Here is an 11,343-nt window from a genome sequence, read left to right as displayed (position 1 = left end):
CCCATGCCTGTAGATGAGGCAGTGAACAGCTGAAGTTCAGAGTCGGGTTCTATAGGTCGTAACGCAGAGCAAGGTGTTTGACGTTCAGGTCAAGATTCTGTCTGCTTCTTCTGGTCACTAACAGTGTCTTTGTCAAATTAAGTCTCAGTTATACAGTTGAGACGGTTTAGAGATGTCTGTCGATCTAGGTCACGGCAAGAGAAAGAAATAGAGTTCAAGTAGTTATTAAACTATCAGAGTATCAAGGAATTATTAAAACAACAAAAACTCTCTGGAATGTGAACATGGCTGTTCTGTTCATGTCTTCCAGTTTAAAATGGAATTAGCCTTCCTGAGTTGACTCGGGCCTCTTTCATTAAGTCTTTGTTTTAAAGACAGAGTAGAAAGCATACTTTTGAAGCTTGGAGACGTTTTCGTCATCACAGAGGAGACAGGCCAACAGATGATCTCAGTTGAGAAAGTATAAAAACCTCATTTTTATCTTACCTGATTTATCTTACTCTTCACAAGTAATTCCTTTTCTAACACAAAAAGCTTAATTTTGTGTCTAACAAAATCTGTCAAAATATAGTGAGTAGGGCAAGGTGACAGGCATTTCGGTGGTGTTCTGCTTGACAGCACGCAATCATGTCCACTTAGAGCGTTACATTCCTCTCCCACATGTGGTGGAAACTCCCAAGTTTGTTAAAGCCACTACGGGGAACATAACAATAGAAAGTGTGCGTCGACAGAGCAGTTCTCAACATATTTCCCTAGAGCTTTATCTAAAAGGGAGACACTGGCAGGGGTGATTGTTTCCTGGAGTCCTGGGGTTAGGCACAGTCTCAGACACAGCAGTTGATGGTAGGGGTCTCTCTTCCATCAGGGAAAGATTCAGGACTTTCTTCTTCTACCTGTGGATGAGGATTCATGCAGGGGACAGATGCCAGTGTGTTTGTGGCAGACAGATCTCCTACTTGTATGCCCTTGATTTAGAGACAGCTATGTGAAATGTTCCCCCTGTGTCTAATACTTGGCCCCCAGCTGTTGATGCTGTCTGGGAACACCGTTGAATCAATAAGGAGTAGGGTCTAACTGGAGAAAAGGAGTCTTGTGGTAATGGGGCTTCAGGGTGACAGCCTGGCACACATCCAGCCACAGTCTCTCTCTCATTCTGCTTCTCTGTCTTCCCAGATGCGAGGAAGGAACCTTACTTGTCTGTGGCTACAACCGAAGCTATTTCTGCTACCAAGCCTCCCCAGCCCCACAATGGACTGTGTCCTCACATTGTGAGATAAAATAAATTCTTCCGGGGTTGGGGATTTAGCTCAGTGGTAGAGCGCTTGCCTAGCAAGCGCAAGGCCCTGGGTTCAGTCCCCAGCTCCGGAAAAAAAAGAAAAGAAAAAAAAATTCTTTCTCCCTTGTACTGTTTCCCACTGGATATTTGTTAGCAGAGAAGAATAGCAGAACCACTTTGTTTTCAAGAGCAGTTCAATTTTAGGGGAGTTCATGTCAATTCTCTTTTGAAATCACTAATCAATAATCAATACCTAATTCCAGAGTAGTTAGTTAGCTAGACTGGACTCCTATGGGTCCAGGGTTATGGGATCCACTGTAGAATTGCTCTCCTGAGGCCACAGGAGAATGGAAAGAGAATTGGTCAGAGGTCTGAGTCTGTTTGATCCTAAGGCTGTATTTCTGGTTTCTAAGGAACCGGCCTGTGGTGGAACCCAGCCCCAGCCCAGAGGTGTGCAGTGCAGGCTCCGGGGAAGGCTGCTGAAGTTCGCATGCCTCTTCTGGTAGGGATTAGAATCACAGCCTTGCTCTTTCTCCTTGTTCTTCCTCGAGATTCCTTTGTAAAGCAGGACAACAGTGTATCTTGTTTAATACTTGATAAGATGCCAACACAGTATGCTAACATTAAACTCGATGACATTTAAAAGCAGCATGTTCTCCGGAGCCTTGAAGGTGATCAGATCATTGCTCCTATACAGCACTTACTACATGAGGAGCTGTAGGCAGCCGGTGTCCATACTGCACGTCACTTCCATAAAGAGTGAAATAACACACCCCTGCTTTACAGGTAAAGAAAAGGAGACACACACATGGGTTAAATAACAAGTCTGAGTCCACATTGCTAGTGTCCAACCTCTGTGTGTTTAAACTCGGGCCATATGACTGTAAGGTCTGTGCACCGAGTCACTGCTCTCCAACGCTTGTCTAATAAATCAATGTGGTATTTTATTTATCGCTGTTTTCCTTCCTGTAAATCTTCCCAGCTCTGTGACCCAGCCGTGATCCCTGCTCCTCCAGGTCTCAGGTCCCCAGAGAAGCAGCAGCTGACTCCTTCCTACGGCTGAGCCAAAGTGAGTCACACTAAGTCACTCTTTGCAGGGCTCCCCTTGAGAAGAGGGAAGGGTAGCAGGAGGGGACGAAAGTGTGTATCAGGTGCTATGTTTTTGTTTTGGATTTAGAAATGTAACTATTACACTTAAAGACCTCTGGGGCTTAGTTCCTTATATTGTGGAATGACAGGTTAGACCTGGATCGTCCTCGTGCATTCTTCACGTCTAAAGTTTCACAACAATCTATTTAATAGTTACTGAGCATCCTCTTGGCACAGAGCAGTGTGTGTGTGTGTGTGTGTGTGTGTGTGTGTGTGTGTGACAGAAAAAGAAAATGAACAAACAGAAACTACAGTCTCACCTACAAGGCGTGTTCATCTTAAACAACAGACAGCTGAAGTTATCATGACAGGGACATGTATGGATTGGGCAACTGGGTTCAAACACTGTTTTCCGTTTCCTACCTGAGTATTGCCTTTACAATGATCTATCTGAACTTTAATTTTTTTTCTTTTGTGAAATGGGCTTTGATGACATGTTCCTCATGGGGGCGGGATGCTATTTAAAGTACCCAGCCAATGCTTTGAGCAGATGCATCATTTTTAAGAACACGCAGAGGGATCTCAACGGGAAGATATGCATTGTGGGAACTTCAAGGACCACTTGACATCGAGGACTGCTCTGGTTTCCTAGTGCAACTTTCAACCCGCCCTAAGCAAGGTTTCTAACCAAACCAAACCTTCTGTAAATGCCGTGGATCCAAAAAGGCACCAAATGGAAGTTTTACAATCCGGAACCTGTGTGCCTTCCGCCTGTAGATATGCTTCGCTGAGTGCTTTGGTCGACATGGGTGTGCCCCTTCGAGGACTGGCTACTGTTTTTCATGGGGGTGGCCAGGGTGTGCTCAGGCTGCTTTCTGTGTCAAAACCCCTATTCCTATCAAAAGCAATGTTATGTACATACGTGAGAGAAATGGATAAAATGTTTTTTCCTAGTGAGTGAAGAGGGAGCCTCTCTTCCCCATCAGTACTGGTGTTTTCTTCCATGCATAGAGGTTCCATTTACACAAAACACGCTCAACTTGGCACTGGGGGTGGGGGAGGGGAGACTTCCTTGATTGTTGATGTTGAAAGGAGAACCAGAGCACAGGCCTTGCTCCCTCCTCGGCTCTTTTCAGATTTGATCTTTGTTTAGCAGTTACAGAGTTTAGTCTGCTCCTGGAGAGGGAGGTGTGTGCTGGCCCAGGAGGCCTGCAGTATAGACCAGGGCACATCTATGCCTTTGGAGTACCTAGGGCTTGTTATCACCTCCTCCTGTAACATCTTTGTTGGTTAACAATGTTATCTTGTTACCCCATTTACCTAACTATGTGGTAAATTTTTCTCTTGTGACTTAAGTTACTTGGAACTTAAGAATAGGAGGTATTAATTGCGAATCCCCCTTGATTTCCTGTGTCCCAGAAGATGCCTGATTCTAGCACAAAGGGCCTCTGCTTTCCTGCTCACCCGTATGTGCTCTCTCCTGGCTCTCTGATGGTGCTGTATATTTGGGGTGGGGTGTGTGTGACTGTGGACCAATAGAAGCTTTTTATACAACTTCTAAGACTGATAAATTGAGTCAATATATGGGAAGAATTTAACTCGGCCTTCTACATTGTAAATACGGTATGGAAAGATAATAATCAACATTTTCATAGTTAAAACATGATATTTTACTATATTGGGTTAATGGTAAAAGAACTTCTACTCTTATCTGATACTCAATAAGAACCAGAGGAATTTGTAAAGATGATGCACATCCGAGCAACACAAGAAGCATGTCAGTTTGCTAATACGTAATTTCAGAGATTAAAAGAAGCACGGCTGTCTACATCAAAAGCCACATTGTCCATTGCAGCCAAGCTGAGGCTGGTTGGTGGATCTGGCTGGTCCAGGTAAGTCCTGGCCCGTGTCCCCTCTAAGCAGCTTACTGCCATCGCTTACAGATCGGGCTCCTTCAAACCAGGCTCCCAGAACGATGTCTGTTTGGGTCAGTGCAGCAACCACCCATGTATTTGCCTAAATTTTCTTCAAGCCTCATTCCATGCTTTGTGCAAAAAAGTAATGAAGCGGACAAGTGCAAATCACACTCCCCTGAGGAATGTTGGGAAATAATCTAAGTGTATCTTCTTATTAAATCACAATTGGTAGAATGGAAATATTTTCTAAAAATCAGAACACCCTCACTGAAGCACATAGCTGATTTCTATGCCTGTTCTTTGATGTATGTGCACATGCATGTGGAGGTCAGAGGTCAACTTTGCATGTCATTTCTCGGCTACCATCTACATTGTATTTTTGTATAGGATCGCTACTGGACTAGAACTCATTGATTAGGCTAGACTGACTGTCCAGTGAGCCTCAGGAATCCCCCTGCCTCTGTTTTCCCAGTACCGGGAGAACATGTACATGCCAATAGGCTAGGATTGTTCGTTTGTTTGTTTGATATATAAATGGGTTCTGAGGATTGAACATGAGTCCTCACGTTTTTACACCAAGTATTAAACTGAGTTATCCTTCTATTGACTATGCTTTTAAATATTAAAATTTGTAAGAATTTTTAATTGAAATAAAATTAGAGGGGTTGGGGATTTAGCTCAGTGGTAGAGCACTTGCCTAGCAAGTGCAAGGCCCTGGGTTCAGTCCCCAGCTCTGAAAAAAAAGAAAAAAAAATTAGAACAGCACTTTCCCTCCACCATTTCCTCCCTCTACCTCCTCCCAGGTACCTCCTTTTAACTTTTTCCATGCCTCCCTCAAGTTGGTAGCCTTAAAAAATATTATTATTGCTACATAAACATATATGTGTATGTGCATAGGTATGCACAGATGTATAGTAAATACAACCTTTTGAGTCCACTTTTGTTGTCAGTGGACTGAAAAGCTCCCAAAACCCACTACTCCATGCTCTGATGATTTTTATAATAAGAACAAATATTAGGAGGAAACTTACACTGATTGTTCATCAACAGATGTTCTCATAAATTAATATGTGTCAGATGGAAAAAATAGACTGCATCTAAACCAAGAAAGGGACCAGGAAAAATGAGGGACGAGAAGGTAACAATGTTAAAACACTTACTTTTTGGTGGTATAGTGAGTTTTATGCATAACTATACTCCCTCAGGACACTTTTATATATTTTATGCATAACTATCCATTAATGCAGCAGGGAAAATTAAAGCTACAAGGAAGATGTTTGTACCATTTGAATGAATTGATTTATTATTTCCACTCCTACACAGGGGCAAATTCTCATTCTAAAATGCTAAGGCTAGTCTACTTATTGTCCCAGAAATCATTATCCAACAATTTTTGAATATTCTTTTGAACTCTCTTGTACACTTAGTAACACCAATGGAATATTTCCTCCTTTCTAGTTCAGCAGAAATGTGTTTTTGAGCTGATCTCTACATAACCAGGCTCCATCTGTTCTGGGTTAAATCCTGCCCCCTGAGTAATCTGCAAATTCTTTGTGTCTTTCAGAATATCTCTTCACCCTGGTTCATGGGCATTACAGTTAGGAGGGACCTGATCGCGTGTCCTCCCTGAACAGTTTGCTTAGCGCCCTCCTGTACTGTGAGAGCTAGTTTTCAAGTCAGAGGCTTGCAGGTCAGATCCAACCCAAACCCTCCCTGTCTGTGTCTGAAGTGTGTATAGTACAGATACCTTTGATTATTTGTATCATAGGTCTCTCAGATAACTTTCTAGGAGTTGCTGGATCAAAAACTATACACAGTTAGCCTTTTAATAGCCACTGTGAATGTGTCCGTTAGACTGTAACTGGCTGCAGTGTATTTCTTTCACCTATTTAAGGCTGACGAGGGGAAGGAGATTTCAACTCCACTTTGCAAGCAAAAGAAATGTCCTCAGAGGAAGGTCCAACACAGACTGAGGTGATGTCTTCAGGCAGCATGGAGAGGGAGGGAGTTCTTGAAAGGTATTGTTGGGTCCTTTCCCCGGGACTTCTTCACCCTGGCTAGTGTCAAGGAGAGGAGGAGAGCAGGAAGTCAGGTGGAACTGGTTAAGGGACGCTTCTGACATTTTTGGGGGGTGATTAGTATTGTAGTATCATGGCTTTTGTGTGGATTGTGGAATATCCATTTGTTATTTAGTTGGTGCAGTTTAAGGAACAAGATACAGGCCTGTGACATCAGTCTCCTTCAGTTAGAAATACGTCTATTTCCACATGACAGGAAGTGAATAACAGTGAATTATTAAAATTTGAGGGTTGTTTTTCCTCAAATAGGAAGTCTACCTTTTCAGGAGGCTGGCAGCTCACTTATTGGCTAGCAGGTATCAGGGCCTGTGTCCTGTCCTGGGAGCTGGCTTGTGTACTAGCTGGTGTTGGGACTCTTGTCCTTTTGTCCTCATAATTCTCTTGGTTGACCTTGCTCGTGGTGGCAACATGGTCACTTAAGTTTCTGGTTAAATCTGTGGTCAAGCCAAGAGAAAGGAAGAAGAGTAATTCTGCATCAAGAAAGCCTTCATCTTTCCGGAAGCTCTCACAGCAGACATCTGAGGAGGCCTTACGAAGTTCCACTCTGAGAGAAGCTAAAGGTATAAAGAGCGGAACAGCACAGTGGCTTATTCAATATGACCATTGCTGGTCAGTGTGCGCTGGAATTCTCAGGGCTCTTAGAAGAGGAGAGACTGATGTTAGTGTGTAAACGAAATCATCTTCTCACGGTGTGGACTTTGAAGGGCCACATACACTACACTGAGGAATGTGGATTTCCTTTGGGAAGGCCAAAAGGAGCCTCTCGATTTCCAAAATGTTTATAAATCTTGTGAGAATTGGCTGTTGTCTCCCACCCGCCTCCCAGTAACTCTAAGAATCTGGACTTCGGGGAAAATTATTTCAGAGTGACAGCTACTGATCAAATGAGCAGCTCTCCTATTTACTGCACAGTGCAGACGGACAAGACAGTCCTGTCTCCTTCATCTGCAAAGCGTTCCTCAACTTCAAAAGGCCTGTAATAAACAAACGCATTGCACAAGATGCTGAGAAAGACAGGAGATGACACCAGTTTACATGCACAGTGTAAGAGGACTCGAGGGAGGCTGACTTTTAAAAATAATTCCACAGCCACACACGCAAATACAATTGCTATCACACTGCTGTGGACCTCAGAGCATCCTCGATTTGGTGATCTAAAGAGTCAGCGTAGTCACAAGTAGTTTTTCTTAAATCTAAAAGAGTTTTCTCACTAGGTAAATTCAAAATGCATACTAAATTTATTTCATCTATAAAATGATGAAATTTTATTGATATGATGATGCATTTGACTTAGCAGAGTAAAAGGGGACAGAATATCAGAATTTTACTATTAATTACATTTAAGTTAAGAATTAAAGGGTCCCCATTTAAAAAAAAAACAGGCTATTTGGAAATTATGAACAGGCCTATGTGTCATATTTACTCTACCCTTCTTAGATATTAAAATATTTTGAGTTGAGAAAAGAACATTTTAAAAAAATAGTTACTTTGAACAAAAAATAACTACTTATTATGAAACTATGATTTCTTATGTAGAAATATTAGGAGGAAGACAAGTTTTAGTACTTGCTATATATACGCCAGGGACTAAAAACCCCAGAGAGTATGGATAAATGGTTTTATTACATATTAATTAAATTTCTATTGCAATAAGTGCTGTTTCGTGGCGTCATTTATATCAAGGGATGGGCATGAGCATTTTCAACCTTCCAGGACAGGTTTTTACCTGACGCGAGCTGTTACTAATATAAGTACACCTAGTAGGGCACACATGGAAGAAATGAAGCAGAGACTCAGTGTGGCAACAATGCTGACGTTGATTCGTAATTCCTCCCAAACACGTGTGCAAATGCACTGCTGAGATTTCAAGGTAATAAACATAACTAGTTTCACACAAGAATGCTGGAGGCTATCAAATCAAACTTTGGGGTTGTTTTGTTTTGTTTTGTTTTGTTTTGTTTTCTGAGACAGGGTTTTTCTGTGTAGTCCTGACTATCCTAAAACTCACTCTGTAGACCAGGCTGGCCTTGAACTCACAGAGATCCGCCTGCCTCTATCTCCCAGTGTTGGGATTGATTAAAGATGTATGCCATCACGTAGTGCCAGCCAATAAGACATTTTCTTTTCTAGAGAAACCATTCCTCTGCTTGTTCTTCTCCTTTCACTCTCCTGCCTTAGTGATGTGGAGCTCCTGGTTTTCGGTTGGCTACTCCCCTCCACCTACCTTGCCCCACCCCAAGAGAGGCCAGGGTTGCTCAAGCTCTGAATTCCCCAACTGTTTCTCTAGGTTCAGTGGGAAATCCAGTGAGAGGGGCATCTGCGGGCTGTTTGTAAGGAATACAAGGTGAAAGGATAGAGAGCAAGAATGAACTGGATGAACTTTCCCCTTTTGCAGACTTGTAGTGAGCGGCCAGGGTAGTGTGTGAGCCTGAGACAACCACATGGGAAGTTCCTCAGACATTGAGATATCCCACTGGAGAAGCGTCCTGTTTGGAGAGTCCCGTTGTCCTTCAAAGCCATGAGCACTGTGCTGTTAGCCTGCCTTCCCCTCTATGGGGACCTTCTTTTTTTTTTTTAATTTATTTAATACTTAATAATAATTCTTTGGTTTCCGGGCAAACATCCCCTCCCCCTTCCCCTTCCTTATGGGTGTTCCCCTCCCAACCCTCCCCCCATTGCCGCCCTTCCCCCCACAGTCTAGTTCACTGGGGGTTCAGTCTTAGCAGGACCCAGGGCTTCCCCTTCCACTGGTGCTCTTACTAGGATATTCATTGCTACCTATGAGGTCAGAGTCCAGGGTCAGTCCATGTATAGTCTTTAGGTAGTGGCTTAGTCCCTGGAAGCTCTGGTTGCTTGGCATTGTTGTACATATGGGGTCTCGAGCCCCTTCAAGCTCTTCCAGTTCTTTCTCTGGTTCCTTCAACGGGGGTCCTATTCTCAGTTCAGTGGTTTGCTGCTGGCATTCGCCTCTGTATTTGCTGTATTCTGGCTGTGTCTCTCAGGAGCGATCTACATCTGGCTCCTGTCGGTCTGCACTTCTTTGCTTCATCCATCTTGTCTAATTGGGTGGCTGTATATGTATGGGCCACATGTGGGGCAGGCTCTGAATGGGTGTTCCTTCAGTCTCTGTTTTAATCTTTGCCTCTCTCTTCCCTGCCAAGGGTATTCTTGTTCCCCTTTTAGAGAAGGAGTGAAGCATTCACATTTTGATCATCCGTCTTGAGTTTCATTTGTTCTAGGCATCTAGGGTAATTCAAGCATTTGGGCTAAAAGCCACTTATCAGTGAGTGCATACCATATATGTCTTTCTGTGATTGGGTTAGCTCACTCAGGATGATATTTTCCAGTTCCAACCATTTGCCTACGAATTTCATAAAGCCATTGTTTTTGATAGCTGAGTAATATTCCATTGTGTAGATGTACCACATTTTCTGTATCCATTCCTCTGTTGAAGGGCATCTGGGTTCTTTCCAGCTTCTGGCTATTATAAATAAGGCTGCTATGAACATAGTAGAGCATGTGTCTTTTTTATATGTTGGGGCATCTTGTGGGTATATGCCCAAGAGAGGTATAGCTGGATCCTCAGGCAGTTCAATGTGCAATTTTCTGAGGAACCTCCAGACTGATTTCCAGAATGGTTGTACCAGTCTGCAATCCCACCAACAATGGAGGAGTGTTCTTCTTTCTCCACATCCTCGCCAGCATTTGCTGTCCCCTGAGTTTTGATCTTAGCCGTTCTCACTGGTGTGAGGTGAAATCTCAGGGTTGTTTTGATTTGCATTTCCCTTATGACTAAAGATGTTGAACATTTCTTTAGGTGTTTCTCAGCCATTTGGCATTCCTCAGCTGTGAATTCTTTGTTTAGCTCTGAACCCCATTTTTAATAGGGTTATTTGTCTCCCTGTGGTCTAACTTCTTGAGTTCTTTGTATATTTTGGATATAAGGCCTCTATCTGTTGTAGGATTGGTAAAGATCTTTTCCCAATCTGTTGGTTGCCGTTTTGTCCTAACCACAGTGTCCTTTGCCTTACAGAAGCTTTGCAGTTTTATGAGATCCCATTTGTTGATTCTTGATCTTAGAGCATAAGCGATTGGTGTTTTGTTCAGGAAATTTTTTCCAGTGCCCATGTGTTCCAGATGCTTCCCTATGTTTTCTTCTATTAGTTTGAGTGTATCTGGTTTGATGTGGAGGTCCTTGATCCACTTGGACTTAAGCTTTGTACAGGGTGATAAGCATGGATCGATCTGCATTCTTCTACATGTTGACCTCCAGTTGAACCAGCACCATTTCCTGAAAATGCTATCTTTTTTCCATTGGATGGTTTTGGCTCCTTTGTCAAAAATCAAGTGCCCATAGGTGTGTGGGTTCATTTCTGGGTCTTCAATTCTGTTCCATTGGTCTATCTGTCTGTCTCTGTACCAATACCATGCAGTTTTTATCACTATTGCTCTGTAATACTGCTTGAGTTCAGGGATAGTGATTCCCCCTGAAGTCCTTTTATTGTTGAGGATAGTTTTAGCGATCCTGAGTTTTTTGTTATTCCAGATGAATTTGCAAATTGTTCTGTCTAACTCTTTGAAGAAATGGATTGGTATTTTGATGGGGATTGCATTGAATCTGTAGATCGCTTTTGGTAAAATGGCCATTTTTACTATATTAATCCTGCCAATCCATGAGCATGGGAGATCTTTCCATCTTCTGAGGTCTTCTTCAATTTCTTTCTTCAAAGTCTTGAAGTTCTTATTGTACAGATCTTTTACTTGCTTGGTTAAAGTCACACCAAGGTACTTTATATTATTTGGGTCTATTATGAAGGGTGTCGTTTCCCTAATTTCTTTCTCGGCTTGTTCCTCTTTTGTGTAGAGGAAGGCTACTGATTTATTTGAGTTAATTTTATACTCAGCCACTTTGCTGAAGTTGTTTATCAGCTTTAGTAGTTCTCTGGTGGAACTTTTGGGGCCACTTAAATAAACTATCATATCA

The sequence above is a fragment of the Rattus norvegicus genome, chromosome 2, assembly GCF_036323735.1.
Source record: "Rattus norvegicus strain BN/NHsdMcwi chromosome 2, GRCr8, whole genome shotgun sequence".
In the NCBI taxonomy this organism is placed as follows: Eukaryota; Metazoa; Chordata; class Mammalia; order Rodentia; family Muridae; genus Rattus; species Rattus norvegicus.
Note: the sequence above shows the minus strand (reverse complement) of the source record.